The 21,310-nt window shown below is 40.8% G+C and overlaps 1 long non-coding RNA gene across 1 annotated transcript in view; it reads right to left on the bottom strand.

Moving 5' to 3' along the window:
- Positions 1 to 19,835: 19,835 nt before the first annotated feature.
- Positions 19,836 to 21,310, bottom strand: part of LOC129187161 (uncharacterized) — a 50,731-nt gene continuing 49,256 nt past the window's right edge. The window contains exon 3 of the long non-coding RNA XR_008572360.1: positions 19,836 to 20,374. This is a non-coding gene — a long non-coding RNA (uncharacterized LOC129187161). The remainder of the gene's footprint in view (positions 20,375 to 21,310) is intronic.

Consider the following 21,310-nt stretch of genomic DNA (forward strand, 5'->3'; position numbering starts at 1 on the left):
AATGTGACTGTATATGTTCACATGTCATTAAATGTATTATATATGTACAGTGCAGGTGACGTATAGGTGACTTTTAACCAACAGGCAATCAAAAGGTAAGAAAACAGCTGCAGCTTTTCATTGACCAACTTGTTGTGGCTGGAAACCGCTTCCTTTCTTTTCTTCATTTTCTATTCCACCCTGTAATATTTCAAACAGGTTCACTGTCAAACATTTTTGATGCATTTCTCATAAAATATATGAGCTATTTCTAATAACTCATAAATGATCAGTTTTTTTTTTTAAATCAATATCAATTCCTGCATTTTTGGTCTAACTTTTATGAAACAGTCATGTATAGTTTTAGAGTTTTTCATTGATAATTCAACAAAAGCAATATTGACAAGAGCATTACCTAAATAAGTCTGCAGTTTTGCAATTTAGTCTATTTCAAAGCGCTTTGAGTGCATGACAGCTTAGTGCATTGCACGTTCAGTTTTGCGAGTCTGTGAGATGACCATGATCATGACAGTATTACTGGGTTGTATAATTGTGTTGCTCTTGTCAGATTACCTGCACCTCTCCCCGCCAGCTCACCTCTCTTGAATGATTAATTAATCACAGTGTCGATCATTCCCCACGTGAAAGGTGTCAAACCACTGTGACATGGACATAGAGGACAGTGATCATTCACTGCCGCCGTGTGTCAACAGCAGGCGGTCCAGTTTGCGTAAAATGAGAGTACATCTGCAATTTACAAATTTTCCCAGCCTTTAATAGATTGTTTTTTTCAAATTTAATGAAAAAATAAGAGCAACATATTTGGTTGCAGCACTCACTGGACTCTAGCATGGAAGAGTCCAGAATCAAAGTACAGTGTTCCCTCGTTTATTGCGGGGGATAGGTTCCCAAAATAACCCGCAGTAATTGAAATCCGCAAAGTAGCCAACTGTATTTTTGTACAATGATTATATACATTTTAAGGCTGTAAAACCCCTCACCATACACTTTATACACTTTTCTCGGACAGGCATTGACATTTTATCACTGTCTCTCTTGTTTAAACACTCCCAAAGTTCAAATTTCCTTTGAATTTTTAAGATCAACTCACGAGATTGGACACATTAAATTAAGTGACTCACGCGTATTCACTCCTCTGAGTAACATTTTTAGGCTGTAGCATTTTTGTATCCTTTTTAAAACAGATTCCTCCTTGTCATCCTCCATGAACCGAAGATTCATTTGCAGTTTTCCAGGTACCCTACAGCCTTCTTTCACCATGTATGACCGCTAGCAGCTAGCGATCATACAAAAGGAAACTGGCAGTCCTGCATGAAGGAGATTGATTGACAACGGTCTACAGTACAGCCAATCAGAATGCCGAACACAATGGGCAGGTTCTCCCTTACTCAATAAGGACTGTTGTGGCTCTATATTTTCTGAGATGAACCGGACACATCTGGACATGTCTTCAGCTCTCGCATGAGTATACAACGCCCTCTACTGGTAGTGGTAGTAAATACAACAACAGACACATGCAACAGAGCACTGATAGATCACTCTAATACAATGCGCATTCATATGCTGTAAAAAAAAAAAAAAAATTAGTACATAATGTAACACTCACTTTCCATTGTTTAGTTGTCAAAAGAAACATGTCCTCTGTAACTTGGAACTTTTGAATCCCATCATAACTCGGTTATAGTAGACTGCAAAGTTGGTTTTCACTGTGGCTAATCACAGTTTGACAAGGCCAATAATCAGTAAAGAGAGGCAATCATGATCCCATCAAGTGGAAAGAGGCTTTACTCACTACAGCCAAGATAGAAGGAACATTTTTCCCCCTGAATAAGAGATTGGACAATTGGCCAGATACACTTGGCATTAAGCTTTCTCATGAGAGGATCAGGACACACTGAATCAGCCTTGTTGCTGCGTCTGCAGTGTTATACTCCACATTCTCCACTTAGCTTGAGCATCCAGTTTTCTTGCTGTCTCTTCTATAATGAAGATTGTCTCCTTACCACGGACAGTCACATTCCAAAAAGCAAGGTGTTTGTTCTTATTTGAAGCTGCTTTTGAACATGCTCACCGATCTGACTTGGCCTGAGTTTATAAAATCTACTTTCAGCTCCACTTCAGCTGAGGGAAAATTCATGCAATCATAATCGAAAGATTGCCCCCCCCCCGTTCTCTGCACAACAAACAGCACTTGCTAAGACTTGAAATTGGGACTTGAGAGGCGACCACTTAAAATACAGCTTGTTAAATGTAACCAAGACTTTTTAGAGTCGTAACGGTCTGGTTGATGATGTCAACAATAACACAACCTGAATACTTTCTCCGAAAATAATGCAACCATTCTTATTTCCCAGCAATATTGTGCAGATCCCTGCACACAGCCCTACCCTTCGTTTAAGATCAACCTTTTCCAAGCAAATTTGTAATTTTAAAAATATCTATACAGTCGTCCTTTGCTACATCGAGTTCAAACATCACTCCCTCACTCTATCACGGTTTTTCGAGAATTAATTAATTAATTAATGATTCGGTCAATTTAATTTCATTGATGAGCTCCTCCCCTCAAATTGAAGGAGGTGTTGATCATTAACATTAACTGCTATCGTGACCAACTGGAAAGGAAACCTTCAGTGGCAAGTCTGACACCCCTGGGCGGGGCAACCACTAGTTTGGCAACCCCGCCAAGGAGTGCGTACACACTTTGTGAACTTCTGTATGCAGTGCTTCTGGAATTACTTTGGTGCTTCCGCTGCCAACTTTCATCATCAAATCAATACGTGGACACACACAGCTGGAAAATTACCATCACTTGTAAGAAATAAGCAAGATTCGCTCTGTATTATGATGCTATGGTCTGACAAAAGAAATTAAATCACTGATAAAAGTATTCTATTTCCTGGATGTCTCGCCATATCTGATGCTCTTTTTTATGTGTTGTGGCATTTTGAATTGAAGGACAATGTTGCTGTGTACTGGTGATACTAGGTTCAGAGAGTATCGGCCCAGACCCAGAGTATAAGCAGGACTTGGTCATTATTTATCATTGTGTGAGCAGCAATGTGAGCCTTGCAGATAGCAAGGAATAGGTTTCAACCATTCTTTTAACTCAGTATGGCTGCTTCCATCTTTTTCAATGACACTCTGCAATATTTCAAACAGATTCACTGGCAAAGCCTTCTGAAAAAACTCTTGTTGATGCATTTCCTATAAATCATGTTTTAAAAAAACACATTTAGTATATTGAGGTAGTCAGCTTGTTGCTGTTCACCACAGGCACTAAGAAGATGGGAGCATGACTCGACTTCTTACTTACTTTACTTCTGACTGCCTTCTTACTCTGATTCATCACTCTTGAATGGGACACAAGGTCAAAACCTCAACCACAAGTCATACTGTATGTTCAAACGCAACTGTTTAAACGATAGGAAGGCTTTATCGCTTTTCTTATCTTTACGTACAGGTGTTGCTTGGAAGGTTGGCTGAATGTCTTATAGACAAAAGATCTGCAGATGAAACTTTCATGTGAGCTCCTTCATGAGCCCTAAGGAGTCATCCAAACAGTATCTACTGAAAAACTGACTTTAATGTAATTGAATTACTATTAAAATTAATATTAGTTTGTGGGATGAGTGGTTAGCATGTTGGCCACACAGTCAGGAGATTTGGAAGACCTAGGTTCGAATCGGCGCTTGGGCATCTCTGTGTGGAATTTCCATGTTCTCCCCGGGTTTTCTCCAGGTACTCCGGTTTCCTCCCACATTCCAAAAACATGCATGTTAGGTTAATTGGTGACTCTAAATTGTCCATAGGTATGAATGTGAGTGTGAATGGTTGTTTTTCTATATGTGCCCTGCGATTGGCTGGCGACCAGTTCAGGGTGTACCCCGCCTCTTTCCCAAAGTCAGCTGGGATAGGCTCCAGCATACCCTCGTGACACTAGGGAGGATAAGCAGCATAAAAAAACGGATGGATGGATGGATGGATGAATGGATGATACATTAACTAAAATTGTATGTCGTTTTTATACCGTTATGTTTGCAAAAATCAAGATTTAATATCGTCCAAGAATTTCCAACATTTTAGTCCGACAAATCAAAGGCATATTAAATGTGTTACTTGAGGATCACATTCATCAATACCAAAGCCCATCTAAAATGATGGCTTATCACAAATCAGATATGCAATAGAGATGTGACATTCATGAACCAGTTGATTCTTTTGAATGGCTCTTTTAGGTGACGATAAGAACCGCTTCCCAGTTACTTGAAAGAACGGCTTGTTCATATATGCAAATTGCCCTAGCTGTCTTCACGTGTCACCGCCTGTGTGCCTCCTGATTCTGAGTTATCCACGCTGCCTTCTGGTGACGGAATCATGACAAATTTTTGCAGCTGTATGAGGGAGGAGGAGATATTAGCGACTGACAAAAACACACAAAATGAGCCAGAGTCAAAGGAAACGTCTAGTCTACTGTTCAGATGTGGATTTGATACTAGGAGTTGAGCGCTTGTTTGAAAAGTAGTTCGGGTATACACACACCAGGTAAAATGGTACAATTTTTCTTTCACATTTTAATCATGTCCTAATTTTTATTGTAGTTTTATTTTTATTTTTATATACAGTGCAACCTCGGTTAGCATCCGCCCTGGTTAGCGTATTTTTTTCAGTTAATTTAAAAAATGTATGCCAAAATATCACCTCGGTTTGCGTACATTTTTCGTGTAGCATACAATGTGGCGCACGTCTTGTCCTGAGTGAATCCAACTCTGTTCTTAATGTATTTATATCACAAATGTCCTTGTTATGTCCTGTTTGTCATCAATTGAAATCAATTGTGTTCCTCACCTTCTTGATCAAAATGCTGGCACTTGTTACTTTCTTTGGCTCCATTTGGGTTATTGAGGTGAGAAACAGTATTGAATTCAAGCAATAACTCTTGGCAAAACAGTAAGCTGGTGTTGAAGAGGAAAGTGTTGATCTCCCTGCCACGTCGTGTCTTTGAGAATAAAGTTGTCTGTTTATTGCGGTTAATTGGTTGCAGACCCGACTGCGATAAGAGAATTTCTGTGAAGTAGGATTTATTATTTATAAATGGAATATTTTCGAGTTAGAGCATAGAAAACCTGTTTATGACTTTGTAAATAAGATTTTTTTACCATTATTAGAGCCTTGTACTGTAAACATGAAATAACACCCCTATAGTCAGTTTTACACAACTATTCTTTGTTTACAAGACATTACTCAACTGTAATGCACAGGGTACACGACCACTGCAGGGACACAAGAGACAGCCGCCGCTAGCATAGCAAGTTCCCGAGCTAAGTACTTATTCGAAACTTGAAAAAGCCTTACCAGTTCCACATGAAATGGGAGGAGAACGATGTCATGTCTGACATTCCGTGGCTGACTACATGCAGTGTGAACGCAGTGTGAATATCGGCTTCTGCCACGAGATCGGGCCGATCCGGTTGCCGTATCACGTTTGCAACTCCGAGCCACACTCCAACATGGTAGGTGCAGTAACGCGCCTCAAAGCTGGTTGCCGCTCGACTCCCGCCACCCGCAGGAACAAGAAAATGCAACACCACCATCCAGACATGTCCGCGGTGTACCGTGGTGAAGATAGTTTCACGTTGGACGTTGGACATTCGGCTCCGTAGCTACAGCGGTAGTTCCCCCTCAGAGTGCCCAGAATGCTGTGTAATTGTGCGGGCAGCTCGCAGGAAGTGGCGCAGCTATGTGGTGGCCAATGGTGGCCGTGGCCACCCCACTGGCCATCGAGACATTTCAGGTATGAACTTATTGCCACCCCTATGTGAGTAATGGTCTCACCTTGACCACCACAATTAAAAATTTCTGGCAACTCTCATCGCTGGTTGTATACACTAGGGACCGTCAATAAATTACTATTGCGCTGAAGAGAGTTTGTTAAAATAAAGTAATATATTCTAAATCATACCACAAATTGATCTACAATCATGTCAAATGATTAGTCCTACCTTAAGAGTATTTTACATGCCCATTTTTTCTAATTTTATTCTTTATTGGATGGACATTTTTATTGGATGTATCTTTTATTGGAATAGGGACCTGACTCAGAGGTTTTTTACAAAAGCCAAACAATATTGTTGGTCATGCTGTATAATAAAGAAGTAAATTTCATCACCATTTATACTTTATTATTATTATTATTATTATTTATTATTATTTTAAAAAAAATTACAAAAAGCTTTAAATCCCATCTCTAATTTGCAATCACAGGTGGCATAAAGCAAATAAATCATCTGCCGTCTTTCTTATGTGTACAAAGATTTACCCGTCTCAGACTTAGTAATGCATTTTACTGCCTTCTTTCAAAAGCAAAACACTGTAGTTATACCCTGCCTCCCACTCAAAGTCAGCTGGGATAGGCTCCAGCTCATCCGTGACCTGTGACAAGCGGCATAACAAACTGGATGCATGGATGTTTACTTCTGTCTTTTTTGTGCCCACTTACTTTTTGTCTTGGTTGGTTGAGTCTTTGGACTCCCAAGTTTGGATGGCAGAGTGGCAATGGTGAGTCATTAAGAATAACATAAATTAGTGACGTGCCAAGTCTTCAAGGAGAAGCACAAGTTGCAATAGGCTGTGACGAGACGGCAGCTTTGACACCTGTACTGAAGTTAATTGTCTTTCCGCTTTGGCGTTCCGATGTCATTTTATCACCATCACCACCTTCGTTCATGTAGCGTTCAAGTACACTTAATCAAGCGAGACAGAATGTTTGCATATTTCACTTTACCAAACCAAGCCCATCAAGTATGAACACACTATAATGACTGTACACTGTAAATTCAATTCATTTTGTAATAAACCGGAACTTCATCAGGTAATTACAACCACACATAAGCAGTAACTTAATGTAGTTTCCCTCCTCGTCTGCAACATATTTACCTCTGTAGTTGCTGTTTGCAGTGGTGTACAACTGCACTTCATCATACTGACAGTATTTGGCTGGACAGTGTTAGTCATTGTGTTATATGTTGTTACCGCTTGTTGTCGCCTGTCACTCACATACAGTAGTTCCATTACAAAATGGTACAGAATGAATTATATGTTTATTTTATTTACAGCTCATGCTGGATTTGATTTTGTGCGCTGCATTAATTGAATGTGCTCTGAGAACACTGGAGCAGCGTGTGACTGGCGAAGGTACACAGCTTAGAGGGAACATTGCTTGCAAGAATAAAACATGAACCATTTCAAGTTGAGAAAAAAATAAAATGTCTCTTGGGCAATAGGACTCGGACAATAAAAAACTAATTAATCACACAATAAATGAACTTGATAATTTTGCTGGTCTTCATATATTGCCATGTGCATTCCTGTCTGCACCTCCAAACAGGCAGGAAGAGGATTCACTGTGCATTGGTTTCAGCAACTTGGTGTGTTTGTTTCATAGAACAACGGCATAAACAGAGTGAGCCCTTTTGTCAATCACAATCTCTTTCTCTCGGTGGGAAGTGCAGAAGAGTGTGGCCTCATGATGAACAATGCAAGGTAACATAGTAGAAATTAAATTAGTAGAATGCAATACATTGTCATTGATTTTTTTTTCATTGTACTTTTCTTTAAAGTAATGTTAAAATCTCATCTCGTCTCGTGAACTCAGTGTCTCGTGACACCCCTACAAAACACTATCTCTTTTTTCAATGTTTAAAAACTGTTATTTTAACTCACACTGGACAAGTAAAAGAACAGTAAAAATCAAAACCACTAATTGAAGTGCTCACGCCGTTCCTACAAAACTTGATTGCTGTGCCACTTGAACTTTGGAAGTGTTTCAAACTGTTGCTGACTGCCAAAATTAACCAAGAAGAAAAAGACATTTTCTCTGTCCGTGGACTTGAAATGCTAATGCTGATAACATTGGTAGAAATGCAATGTGTTTCTCACAGCTCTGCAACTTCATGGTGCCAAAATAGCAAATAAATGAACAACTATTATCGAATACACAGTATGTTTTACAAAACAGCGTCAGACACAATTGGATCGTTCCTGGTGGGATGCATTTGCATACATTTCCAGTTAAAATCCAAGTTCAGATGAACATGTGTGCACCTACCTTTTTACCTATATGTTTTTAACTGATAAAACATCCATCCATCTTCTATTGTCATCTATCCCAGCTGACTTCGGGTGAGAATCTTGGACTGGTTGCCAATCACAGGGCGCATATAGACAAACAAGCATTCACACTCACATTCACACCTATGGACAATTTAGAGTCGCCAATTAACCTAACTCCTGACTGTGTGGCCAACATGCCAACCACTACTCCACCGTGCGTCCCACTGATAAAACAATTGTTTACAGATCAAAAACCCCTAACCTCTGTATTTAAAGGGGGTGGGGTTTAGGTGCTGGGTGATGGATATGGGAGAGACAGAGCCTTGCTGACAGAAAAGATGTGTGTCTGTTCACAGTCACACCCAGGGGCAATTTGAAGAGTTTGATTTCCTAGAAAAGATGGACTTGTAGTGTGAGAAAAACACACATAAACACATAGAGAGCAGCCTAACTGGAGGAAAGGCTGGAGTTAAGATGCTCACCTCAAGGCTGTGAGAATCCAATGCAGACAGCTCCATTAGCAATTCAGTTGTCTTATAAAACTGTCTGCATTTTATTCAGCTCGCTAATCAGTTGGCTCCAAATTCAGCATGTATAAGACTGTTGAAAAAGTTGCTATAAACACTGTATATGTCTGACTAAATTATTTTGGAGATTGTAATAAAGTTTAAAGACTACATTAAGGAAATTAGCAAGAAAAAAAATGTCCTAAAAGCAGAATGTCCACAGAAAGTAATCTCCAAAGAGGTTTTTAAAATGATAAAGATGAATGTCTCTTTACAGTAAGTAACAACATTCTGTTTTAGCCCCATTATTAAACCAACACAAGACTGATGGCTAGACGATACGGAATAATCAGCACAGCCACTGATATTGTGAAAGGAAAACTGCACTTAATTTTTTTTTTTTTTTCCCAACATCCACATCACACATCTATCTATTTCCTGTGCGGTCTAAATATTGAAAAACTGCTAGCACAAGGAAGCTAATAAAGAATATAGAGTGGATCACCTATTCCACCTATAAAGCCCTCTAAAAAAAAAATCCCAAAACGTTGCATCGTTTTATGTAAATGCGGTGACTATGTAGTAACAGGCACATTCATGATAACATATAAAACTTACAGTATTTTGTCATATTTTGGTCATTTTCAGAATTACCGGAACTTCCTTCCTGGGCACACTGGTTTCACAGAGCCCACAACAACGAATACTACTTCCGTCAGCAACAGTATTAGCGCACAATCTGTGTTTGCTATCACTAATAACGGCAGACTACGTGAGAGTCGGTGACGACGATTACGTTGAGACAAATGAGGATCTAGAAGCTTATCTTTTTGAGCCTGAACATATGGAGAATGAGCTACAGGTTTAGAAGCTGAGCAACGCTCAATGCTCAACTCCGGTCCATCTCTTTTAAGACATCTGTGTGAAACATAAACATTAATAACAATTCCTGTAGTTACAATGACTTGATGGTATAAATGTGGAGTTTGCCAAGCCATGCCAACAGAAATCGTGTGTTTCTGCTGCAGTGTGGCACACAGTGTTACATACCATCGACGGAAAGGATTTCTGTATCTGGCGAGGAGAACACTCCGCCAAGAGACTGCATCACAACAAAGAGTTGTTAGCCCTAACTAGGGATGTTACCAATAATGCATTTTTGCAGAATATGAGCATTAAACGAGTACATCTCGTCTTTATCCGTAATAGTGAAAGAAAATCCTCATTATGTATTCACTCTCCACGCTCTGTAATTGGCCAGTCCCACACAGTGACCGCCCCTCCCTAGAAATACTCTGCAGCTTGCAGACGGCAGCCACAAAGGAGCGGAGCGGTGCCTCATTCACGTACACGGTTTAATTGGCTAGTTGAAAACGGCTTGTATGGCGTTGCCCAATCCCTCCACTTTAGGTTTTACTCAGCTCCAGTGGTAACAGTAACCTGCATTGACTGGCCACAATATTGGGTACACCTGCGCAAGCGCCGCATCAAACATTCTGCCTGTATGGCTATCATACTACATTATATACATAAGCGTGGTCAAATATTACACCCCTCTCAGTACGTTGCAGTGTGCGAGTTGCAATCTTAAACTTGTTTTGTAACGTACGCGGTGCATTTCACAAGACAGCTGTGTACGGCTCGTGCATCAGTCACTGCCGGTACTTATGTATTTTTTCCGTCTGCTTGCTTCTAATTTGGCTGGTGATATAAAGTCAGTTGGAAAACTTTGCTCGTAGTACTGAGCGTGGTGCTTTTGAGAAAACTACAGTAAACAGGGCTGACAGATTATTTCCCTGTTTGCCATCAGTGGATGTTTGCATAATTCACCAACTTCACACAGATCATTAAAAAATAATGACATAATAAAATCTTACAGATCACTTACACACATACTGTACACAGTACACATATAGCTGAATAATACACAAAAAATATAGCAACTTCTGATCAATCCATATCAATTTCAGACTTTAAATAATGTACTGATTTAAGCCCCACCCATCTCTGGTTAAACCACGCCCACTTCCAGTTTATGCCCTGCCGACTCTGAGTACAGTTATAGATACAGATAATTTAGGTGGGTGAACAGATACAGATAGCGGTGTACTCGCTTATCCCGAGTGCCGACAAACCCTGCTGTGCTGTGGCAAAATCAACTGGAAAAGACACCCCAGGCCCGCTGGAACAGATGGACTTACTCCATCGAGTAAGTCACCATGATATTGATTCTGATACATGGAGCACATAATGCTTGATATCACAGTTCCAGACATGCAGTCAATCGAGGTGTTGCGCGAAAAAAATACTTCCTCAATGTTAGCGCCTATATTGTCGCTGTAGCTTGGTTAATATACAAGTCACAGTATTTGTTGTTGGTGTTTTTTGTTTTTTTGTTAGAAAGCTTTATAGGCAAAATAGGTGACTCCCCATTACGTGCATTGTTAGTGAAAAACTAAAAAAATCTAGAACGCACAGAAAAGGGAAAGACGTGTGTTCTTGTCTCACATAGTGGATGAATTACAAAAAAGTGCTGTTTTCCTTTAAATGTAATGTTGGCTCTGGTCTATTCATCACATATTCTTTGTACCTTTTCGACTGTATATAACTTTGTAGATAATTTCGAAAAGTCATATTAAAAAAATGGTTGTGATTCTTGCACCTTTATATATATGAAGTCTTCCTCACATACAAAGATACCTGTACATATGCACACTCACAGTACATACGTACTTCCCCACATTACTCACTGAGTTATCCAGGGTGTTATTATGTTGTTGGTTTTATTACGGCGACGATGATATCAGCAGTATGACTATAGTTTCTTTTTTTTTACAATGATGTGCATTACATTAATTATCATTCTGTTCACTATCATGGATAATCATTTTCATTACTACAATTATGTGTGACTGTTTCAATGCAGTATTGTCATTGTGATCACTATCATAGTTCATCATTTCATGCCTGCTATTATGTGTCATTGTCATTGACAGCGTTGTCATTGTGGTTGTTGATATTGTTTTGTCCTTTGTCCTTAAGTCCTTGTACGTCTTTATAGTTGTCACAGACATTTATTTGCTGATGTATGTTTCTGTTGTTCTGTTCTTGTTGTCACAATTGTTGTTGTTGCTGCTGTTGTCCTTGTCTCTCTTTTTTTTTTGTCCCCCTCTCATCCCCGCACCCCCCCCTCGTTTCCTTTTCTCTTCTTCTCTGTCCCCTCCTGCTCCGGTCCGGTCGCTCCAAATTTGCTTAATAACAAGCATCAAAGTCAAATAAATTCTGTGAAACAGGGGAATTGTATATCACACTTCTCCTTGGCAGAGTAAATCTGTTGAGCACTTGACAGCATTTGATGTACAATTCTATGTGCTTTAAAGGCTGGACAGGACAGGGGTAAAAAATAAATAAATAAATAAATAAATAAATAAATAAATAAATAAATGGTTGTGAAAGTTTTTCCTACACAGTTTATTGCATTATTGTAGCCGTTGCCATACAACCCGCAGAATGCGGCAATATATTGAAGAAATACTGTATAGTACTTGTCATTCAAACAGTACAACCATAGGTGTTGTTTAAAATAAAAACAAATATTACACTATTTTGACAAGCGGGGGGAAACAGATCATGCACATCTATCTACTGGTTCTACAATGACCCACTCTGATATGGCTTCTTCAGAGTCCTGTATTGCTGGTTAATAATTTAAGCAACTCATCAAATGCAAATGTGAGTCTCTTATTTCTCCTATGAGGATACAGTCGGCTAGTGTCAGAATAAAGGATAGAGAAAAAGATGTCTGGTTAAAGTGCTCATGACACCAAAAACATGTTCATATTTTGTTATTTTAATAACATTGAAAGGCATATTTCCTGTGTTGGATGTGCGCTCGAATATTTACATACTTACCCTTTTTTTTTTTAATTTTTTACATTTTTTGCCATCCAAAAAAAAGAAACTTTGAGAAAACGCCCTCTCGGGCACTATTCATGAGTACAGTGTTTTTATATTGTTTTGCTTTAAAAAAAAATGTTGTTTTTTTTTTTTTTATATTATGCCCACTCATTGTGTGGCAGGCTTTTGCACGAACACTGGAGCAGATGGACTAAGCCTGTTCATGTTTTGAAAAAACACCATTCGCCCTGTCAGATTCTTCGGTATTATGGAACATTTCAATGGTGTTTTGATCGAAAGTTTGGGACTGAAAGTATATAACCGGGGGGGCTTCAACCGTCAGCTGTACTAACTATCTGCAAGTTAAAACACTAACATGACACAGATGCACAAACAAGTCAAAAACCCAGAAGAAGTACATCATGGAAAAGCATGCCAAGGTGGCAATAAGTACAGTCAAACCTGTCTATAGCAGTCACTAAAGGGAGACGGCAAAAGTGGCTGCTATAGACAGGTTGGTGGCCATTTTGAATGTTGACCAGTAGAGGGCACTGTGGGACTACGGATAAAAGTTGTAAAGAACTACTACTGTAGGTTAATAAACCGCTGTTAATAAAGCGATTAAAGTGCATCGGCGAGTCTTTCCTTCCCCACAACAAGGGGCATTACAGTATTGACCAGTGCACATTGTCTCACACCAGGAAATAAACGGTGTCACTGTCTGCAACAAGCTCCAAAGGAGACGGCTTTTTTTATGTCGACAGTTTGTGTGGATCTTGTGAATGATTATGACTGAGCTACGACTCAGTAATTAAAGTCTACACACGACGGCTTCATTGCTTAAAAAACGAAACTTTTTCGTGCATGAAGCTTCTGCTTGAGTTGGCATTTTGGCCGATATACAGTATGCGGTCAGATATTGACCAAGGGGTACAAAATGGGTGGCCGCTGGCCGCGTTAGACAGGTGACTGCTATACACAGGGTCTATAACACGTACATTTTCTGCGGGGGATTTTTCAGCGGCCGCTATAGGCAGGTGGCCGTTCTATACAGGTGGCCGCTAAGACAGGTTTGACTGTAAATCCAATTTTTTTTCGACTAGATATACTGTAGTCCACATATCGGAGAATAATATGGGTTTTCATGCCAAATTTCAAGGCTAGCTAAACAGGGACCGCTGCTCACTCATCTTGTAGCTTGCATTCTCTAAATACTGTAGCTCTGTCAGTATCAATCACTGCCAGTCAAACAACATACCTGTTACGGACAATATTTTTCATTTGTGTTATATCAGATGCTCAGTGAATGGCTTTGTCAGCTGCTTAGTCTCAATCAAGCAATAATTGAGAGAATGTGTGGAACAGTATATTGACTTTGTTTTCTTCCAACAACCATGACCCAATGAGGCCATTTCATAGAATGTCCTGTGCATGTAGTTTATCTGCAGTCAAAGTCAGTGTTGCGAAAGGAGACTGTGTTTTACATCCATCCGTCTCTTGGCAAACGTGAATGATTTTCAGATACTAGAACATTACTTAACTTGGATTTATTGAAATGTCATACAATTGTTAGGGATTCTGCTCTTGCTCTCCGTGTCTCTCTCCCCAGCAGCCATGCCTTCCAAGAATATGTGCTCAGTAGTCATCATGGTAACACAAAGCCTACTCAAGTGTGGCTGGGTAAGCAGTGGCTCATTTGCATGAGATTGGACAGCTCCCCCCAAAGCAGGCTGCTCTCAACAGGGCTGTTTTTAAGTGTGCTACAATTGTTGAACCTTAGAGAATTTTGACCAAAACACATGACAGACATGTTAAGGTATCTAGGAAATGTTTCAGTGCGAGAAAAAAATCATAATATGTCTCTTTTAATCTTTATACAGTGTACAATTATATTAGTGATATGTTGGATGTGAATGAAATAGCTCTTTGAAGTGAATGATGGAAGCCTACGGAAGTGATTGAGCCGTTGCCTTTTCTTGTCTTCTCACCACATGTGATTGGTCAAAATGTGTCTGTACATGAAGCAGAAGAAGGAGGGAGGAGTTACACACACAAACAGGCTGGAAAGGTGAGAACAATGAGCAGCAGGAAACAAAAGCTCAGGCACTTTTTGCTTCTGAATGCCAACCTTCACAAAAGACGAGCACAAGCTGGACCTGGATGCTGCTTTTTGTTTTAGTTTTGTACACCTTAATTTCTATTTGGTTGTGTAATGTTTTGTAGTTTTACTGTAAATATACTGCTAAAAAAAATTTAAGGAACACTTCGAAAACACGTCAGATCTAAACTGAGGGAAAAATGATCTTGAATATCTTTCCTGATAATAAGTGGGTGATTTATTAGTAACAAAATGATGCTACATAATTTGATAGAAATGAAAATGATCACCCTATAGAGGGGGGAAAATCAAAGACACCCCAAAAATGAAAGGGAAAAAATGATGCAGCAGACTGGTCCATTTAGCTAAAATGTCATTGTAGCAACTCAAAATGATTCTCAATAGTTTGTGTGGCCCCCACATGCTTGTACGCATGCCTGACAATGTCGGGGCATGCTCCTAATGAGACTACGGATGGTGTCCTGGGGGATCTCCTCCGAGATCTGGACATAGTAGTAGTAGAAATAGTAGTGTGACATGGTGATTAATCATGATTAATTAATTTGAAAACCATGATTAATCTGATTAAATGTTTAAATCATTTGATTAAAGATATAGATATAAGATATAAAATGTAAACTATTGATCCCATCAAAGAAAAAGATGTTCATTCAGCAAGTATTTTTTTGGCCTGTGTCTCAACAATAATTAAATTTAACATGTCATTCTGTTGACTTTATTTTTGTCAGTGCAAAATGCATGCTTGGGGATATGATGTGCTCTTTTACACAATTGAAAATTCTGTAAGAATGCCACTTTTATATAATTGGCATCTTTATTTTATAGTGTAAGATGAATGTCTACATCAACGAACATTAACCGTACAATCTAATCGAACTGAATTGTATCATTTGTACACTGCACTGTGTTAAAATATCATGTTTTTGAATCATAAGGTAACCTGAGTGTCTAGATTGTAATCGAATCGTCTATCACAAACAGATTTACATCCCTACTGCTTCCGGTAGGGTATTTGTATGTTAGATTTTTTTTGTCCAATTTCAGTTTCTATGTTTTGCCTTGTCAATGTAATCTGCCCAGGGCCTTTAAAATCATGAGGGTTTTTTTTATTATTATTTTAAACAGTTGCTTAGAGGATACCAAGAAAAAGAAGAGAATAATTCACTTTTGTTTTAAAAAAAAGTCTTCAAATTGTTTTCAAATACTTCTTAGTAACATTTATTTATTTTTTTTATTAACTGGAAAACATTGCAAAGTCAATATAATTCATGTATAGTGTGAGATGAACAAAGGGTTTACATGGTTAATCCATATATTGGACTTTAGGTACCATACTGTAAGTTTTAAATATCCTTTCAGTCAAACCTTCCCTTTCTTTGGAGTAGTGTGTCCATCAAGTCTCTGTGTGAGTCGTCTCACTAAAGTTGTTGCTCTAAAAAGACAATTGTGAAACAGACAGAAGTACTGTGTGACTGACAGTTTCTGATGAAAAACTTGTTCATTTAATTAAATCTTCTACAGGAAGTCGCCAAGAGACTTTTCTTGAAATAGGCAGCTTTAATGTTATATGAGCTCTTGATGGATGCATATTTGGAAAGCAGCGATAATAATCTGACATGGCAAGATGTCAAAACAACACACTTGGGTTGGCATTTACAGAATGGACCAAAAAATAATCTTGTTTGTGTTTACACTGCAAAAACTAAATTTCAAGAAAGTAAAACTGCCCCATTTTAAGCAAGAACATGCAAACTCCACACAGAGATGACCAAACAGTAATTTGAACCCACATTTTCCCAATCTCCTGACTGTGTGGACAACACAAACTGTCAAGATATGTTTGTGTATTATGTATATACATATAGTATATTACATGTAATGCTTTGCAGCCTTGTCACTATCGTGGAATAGTGTTTGGGGCTTTTTTAAAGTTGTAGTTATTAATTTCTGTCATAATATTCAATTGTGTTATATCACATTTATACCTATTTGCTGTGCCCTGCGATTGGCTGGCGACCAGTCCGAAGGCAGCTGGGATAGGCTCCAGCATACCCCCGTGACCCTAATGAGGATAAGCGGCATAGAAAACAGATGGATGGATGGATACCTCTTTGCTGTCAATATGTTTATATATGATGTATATACATTATGTAGGAATGTTTCAGGGTTGTATGCTGCCAATTTCTGCCAATTCCGATACCGATCATCCATGAGTAAAACTGGCCGATACCGATCACATGGATTAACTGTAAATTTTGGGTGAATTGGAGCAGTTTTTGCCACATTAATTGCCACATTAATCGCTCTGCAGTTCCTGAAGTGGCCACCACTATTAAAACGGACGAAAGAATGGACGTATCCTACCTTCCAGCTGTTTATCACAACCTCAGCCAGGTCTTTAGTCCGGACCAAGCACAACCCCTGCCTCCGCACCGCCCATACAATCGTGCCATGAATTTGTTGCCTAATGCTCCTCCCAACGCCAGGCTGTATAACATTTCAGGTCCTGAACTCCAAGCTCTCAAGAAGTGCATTTCCACGTCTCTCGCGGCCGGCCTCATACGTCCTTCTTCCTCACCCTTGGGAGCCGGGTTTTTTTTTTTATAAGAAGGACAAATCTTTACGACTGTGTATTGACTACCGCAGTTTAAATTTGATCACGGTGCGTAATAGTTATCCACTTCCTTTAATGGACTCTGCATTCTCCGCCTTACACGCCGTATACCTTGTGATGCTGTTCGAGTCAACTCACGCCCCTGCTGTATTTCAGAGCCTTATTCACGACGTCCTTAGGGACATGCTAAACAAGTTCTGCTTCGTGTATCTGGATGATTCTTATTTTCTCTCATGATCGGCAGGAACATGTCCACTATGTGCGTCTGGTGTTGCAACGTTTATTGGAGAACCGACTCTACGTAAAAGCCAAAAAATGTGAATTCCACTCAGCTTCGGTCTCCTTCTTAGGGTATATCGTGGAGAAGGGCAAGCTCTAACCGATTCCTCCAAAGTTCAGGCGGTGGTCGAGTGGCCCACTCCTATAGGGAGAAAACCTTTGCAGAGGTTCCTGGGGTGTGCCAACTTTTACAGAAGGTTTATTCCGAACTTTAGTTTGATAGCGAAACCACTGACAAGGCTAACATCTGTTAAGAAGCTGTTTGTTTGGTCCGCTGAGGGGGAGGTGGCTTTTAGGAAGCTTAAATTATTGTTTACCACTTTGCCAGCACTGTCCCACCCTGACCCATCTCTACAATTATTTATTGAGGTTGACACATCTGATACAGGAATGGGAACGGTCCTGTCCCAGAGGTCCCCGGTCAACCAGAGGCTCCACCCGTGTGTATTCTTCTTGCGTCGCCTCACGAGCGCTGAGCGGAACTACGACCTGAGCAATAGGGAGCTGCTGGCCATCGTTCTGGCGCTGAGGGAGTGGAGGCATTGGCTGGAGTGTGCAGCCTTGCCGTATGTGGTGGTGACAGACCACAAAAACCTTGCATATATTAGGAATGCTCAAAGACTTAATTCCCGCCAGGCCCGTTGAGCACTATTTCTGACACGTTTCAACTTGTCTATAACCTACAGACCAGGCTCCCATAATGTCAAGCCAGATGCGCTATCCAGAATCTACGGCTTGGCGGGGGCGGACAAGACACCGGAAACCATTGTGCCTGTAGTGTTGGGGGCTCTCCAGTGAGAGGTGGAGAGGAAGGTGACCGAGGCAGCTGCAGGGGTGGCACCGCCCACTGGATGCCCGGAGAACAAGTTGTTTGTGCCTGGTTCCCTCAGGGCAGAGGTGCTGCAGTGGGGGCATTCATCTAAGTTAGCGTGCCACCCGGAAGTGAGTCGTACCAGGTTCGTGTTGGAGCAGAGGTTCTGGTGGCCTTCCATGTCAAGGAGTTCGTCACCGCCTGCTCTATCTGTGCTAGAAACAATCCTCCTCTCATCGTCCTCCCGCGGGCCTACTTCAGTCGTTACTCTTCACATCACGCCCCTGGTCCCACATTGCGCTGGATTTCATCACTGGTTTGCCGTCATCCCGGGACCATACAGTGATAATGAACATTGTTGATTTTCTAAGATGGCACACTTTATTGCACTTACCAGGTTACCTTCAGCCATGGAGACGGCCCGACTACTCGTGAGACATGTGTTCCGCCTACATGGGATCCTGCTGAACTTGGTGTCTGACACAGGGCCTCGGTTTACTTCAAGAATTTGGAGGAGCTTCTGCTAAGCGTTGGGGTTGGGTGCATCTGTTAGTCTGTCCTCTGGATATCACCCCCCAAACCAACGACCAGACAGAGCGGGCGAACCAGGACTTGGTCATCAACACCCTGCCTCCTGGTCTTCCCACCTCCCCTGGGTGGAGTACGCCCACAATTCTCTCATCAGCTTGCCTACAGGTATGTCCCCATTCAAAACAGCGTTTGGTTACCAACCCCCGTTGTTCCCTGCTCAGGAAGTGGAAGTATCTGTCCCCTCTGTTCATCTGTACCTCCGCCGGGCTCACCGGGTCTGGCAGGAGACTCGGGCAGCGTTGTCACACACGGCAACCCGCAACCATCGTTTGGCCGATCGCCATAGGATCCCCACGACCACCTACCAGCCAAGTCAGGAGGTCCGGTTGTCTTCCAGGTACTTACCGTTAGCGGGCACAAACAGGAAGCTGGCGCCAAGGTTCTTGGGGCCGTACACCAATGACTCCGTCATCAGCCCCATCGCAGTCAAACTCAAGTTGCCACCTTCATTCAAGATCCATCCAGTATTTCATGTGTCCCGACTCAAGCCAGTATGCTCCAGCCCGCTGTGTCCTCCGGTTGAGCCTCCGTCTCCACCGTGTATGATCGATGGCCTGCCAGCATACACAGTGAAGTCCAACTCGGACTCGAGAAAGAGAGGTAAGAGGGTGCAGTATCTGGTGGACTGGGAGGGATATGGACCTGAGGAGAGGTCCTGGGTCTCCTGCTCCTGTATCCTGGACCCAACACTCATGCGCGACTTCTACTCTGAGGTGAGCTAAGATGATCTTCAGCATCGATGGCCTTATTGGCTCATAATGGCCACTAAAAAAGGTCACTGAAAGTGTGGAATTATTTTGAAAAGATTAAAGATGACCCCAAGAAAGTAAAGTGCAACTTGTGTTAGCAGCTTCTTACATATCACGCTACAACGACCAACATGGCGTATCATTTAAAACGGGTAAGGCTGTTACTGTCATGAAACAGTGTGAGCCGGTGTTGGATCCCAGAATGCAGAGGAAACACAGTCCGATGTACAACAAAAAATGTTTTAATACAAGAGAGTCCTCCAACGGCGCAAAAATACATACAACAAAAAAAGGATAATAATTGAGTCCAAACACAAAACCAAGGCAAAGCCACTCAAAAAAGGACAAACACAAAACACTGCCAGGGAAAAAGGCTGGCAGGAAAAAATACAGATACTGGGAAAAACTAAGGTAGCTGCTGGAAAGGCCAGGCAGATAAGCACGTTAGCTGAAGCACAAAACAAGGCGCCGCTGGAGAACCCAAGAGGGAAACAAATACTCACAGTGTAGTACAGCTAAAAACCAGAATGCTACTTCACAAGCAAGGGAAATAACGAAGCCAAGTTGAGGGGAGAGTGGATGAAGTTTGAGGTACAATTTGGCAATGAGAAGGTCCTTCTGCGATGCTTAAGACGGCCAGGAAGTTAATTGCTAGCAGGTGTGCACTGGTGGCTCCGCCCTTGCCAGATCAGCAGGGCACTGCAAGAGACAGCAGAAGGGAGCTGCAGCAAAGCAACAACACAGAACGTGACACTTACGCCATCTTCATTTTATATCCCGACTGTGGATTTTAATCCAATGTGTTAGGCTGCTAACTAAGAGTTTTGGCAAGATGCTGTTTTTTCAAGCCATGTTGTTCCTATTTTATGTGCACTTTGCTGATGTGTGATATGCCCACTTGCCGAAAGTGACCTTTTTTCGGTTTGTTTGTTCATCTTGCTTTCTGTGTAACTAAATAAATTAAGGTACTGTTGTTGCACTGTTGTTGCACAGCTGTTGATTTGTTTATCCGAGTGTTTCAGCCTTTTTCTTTCAGGTGGAAAAAGTTGCAAATGAGATCTGTTTATTTGTAGGGACCACCATTAGCTGTGGGGGCCGCACAGTGGCCTAGTGGTTAGCATGTTGGCCACACAGTCAGGAGATTACCGTAGATTCTGTTGTATAAACCGCTACTTTCGTCTTAAACTTTGAACCCTGCGTCATATACAGTGATGTGGCAAATTTATGGCTAAATTTTAATCTCATGAGATATCCCTTACTTCAGAACTACTACAAATTGTTTAAATACTGTGCCAGCTAATGGTGATCCCTACAATGTCAGTGAGGAAACGATAGCTCTTTCTTTGGCAGGAGCCAGTTCCGAGCTATCAGTGAACTCACAACAAACTTGTCAACCCACTGTCATCTTACAAAGAATGCTAAACTCATCACACAGCAACTTAACACTGAAAAAGTACATACGAAATGTACTACATATATATATATATATATATATATATATATACACACTTTTATATATACATAAGTACCAATACAAGTTTAAAATAAATTTAAAAAACTTTTTTCCCATAACACATTGTGTCCAAGGAAAGCATTCATTGGTGCCTGCAGGGTGCTGCAATGATGTCAGCCTCC

Source organism: Dunckerocampus dactyliophorus, chromosome 9 (genome assembly GCF_027744805.1).
Source record: "Dunckerocampus dactyliophorus isolate RoL2022-P2 chromosome 9, RoL_Ddac_1.1, whole genome shotgun sequence".
Lineage (NCBI taxonomy): Eukaryota > Metazoa > Chordata > Actinopteri > Syngnathiformes > Syngnathidae > Dunckerocampus > Dunckerocampus dactyliophorus.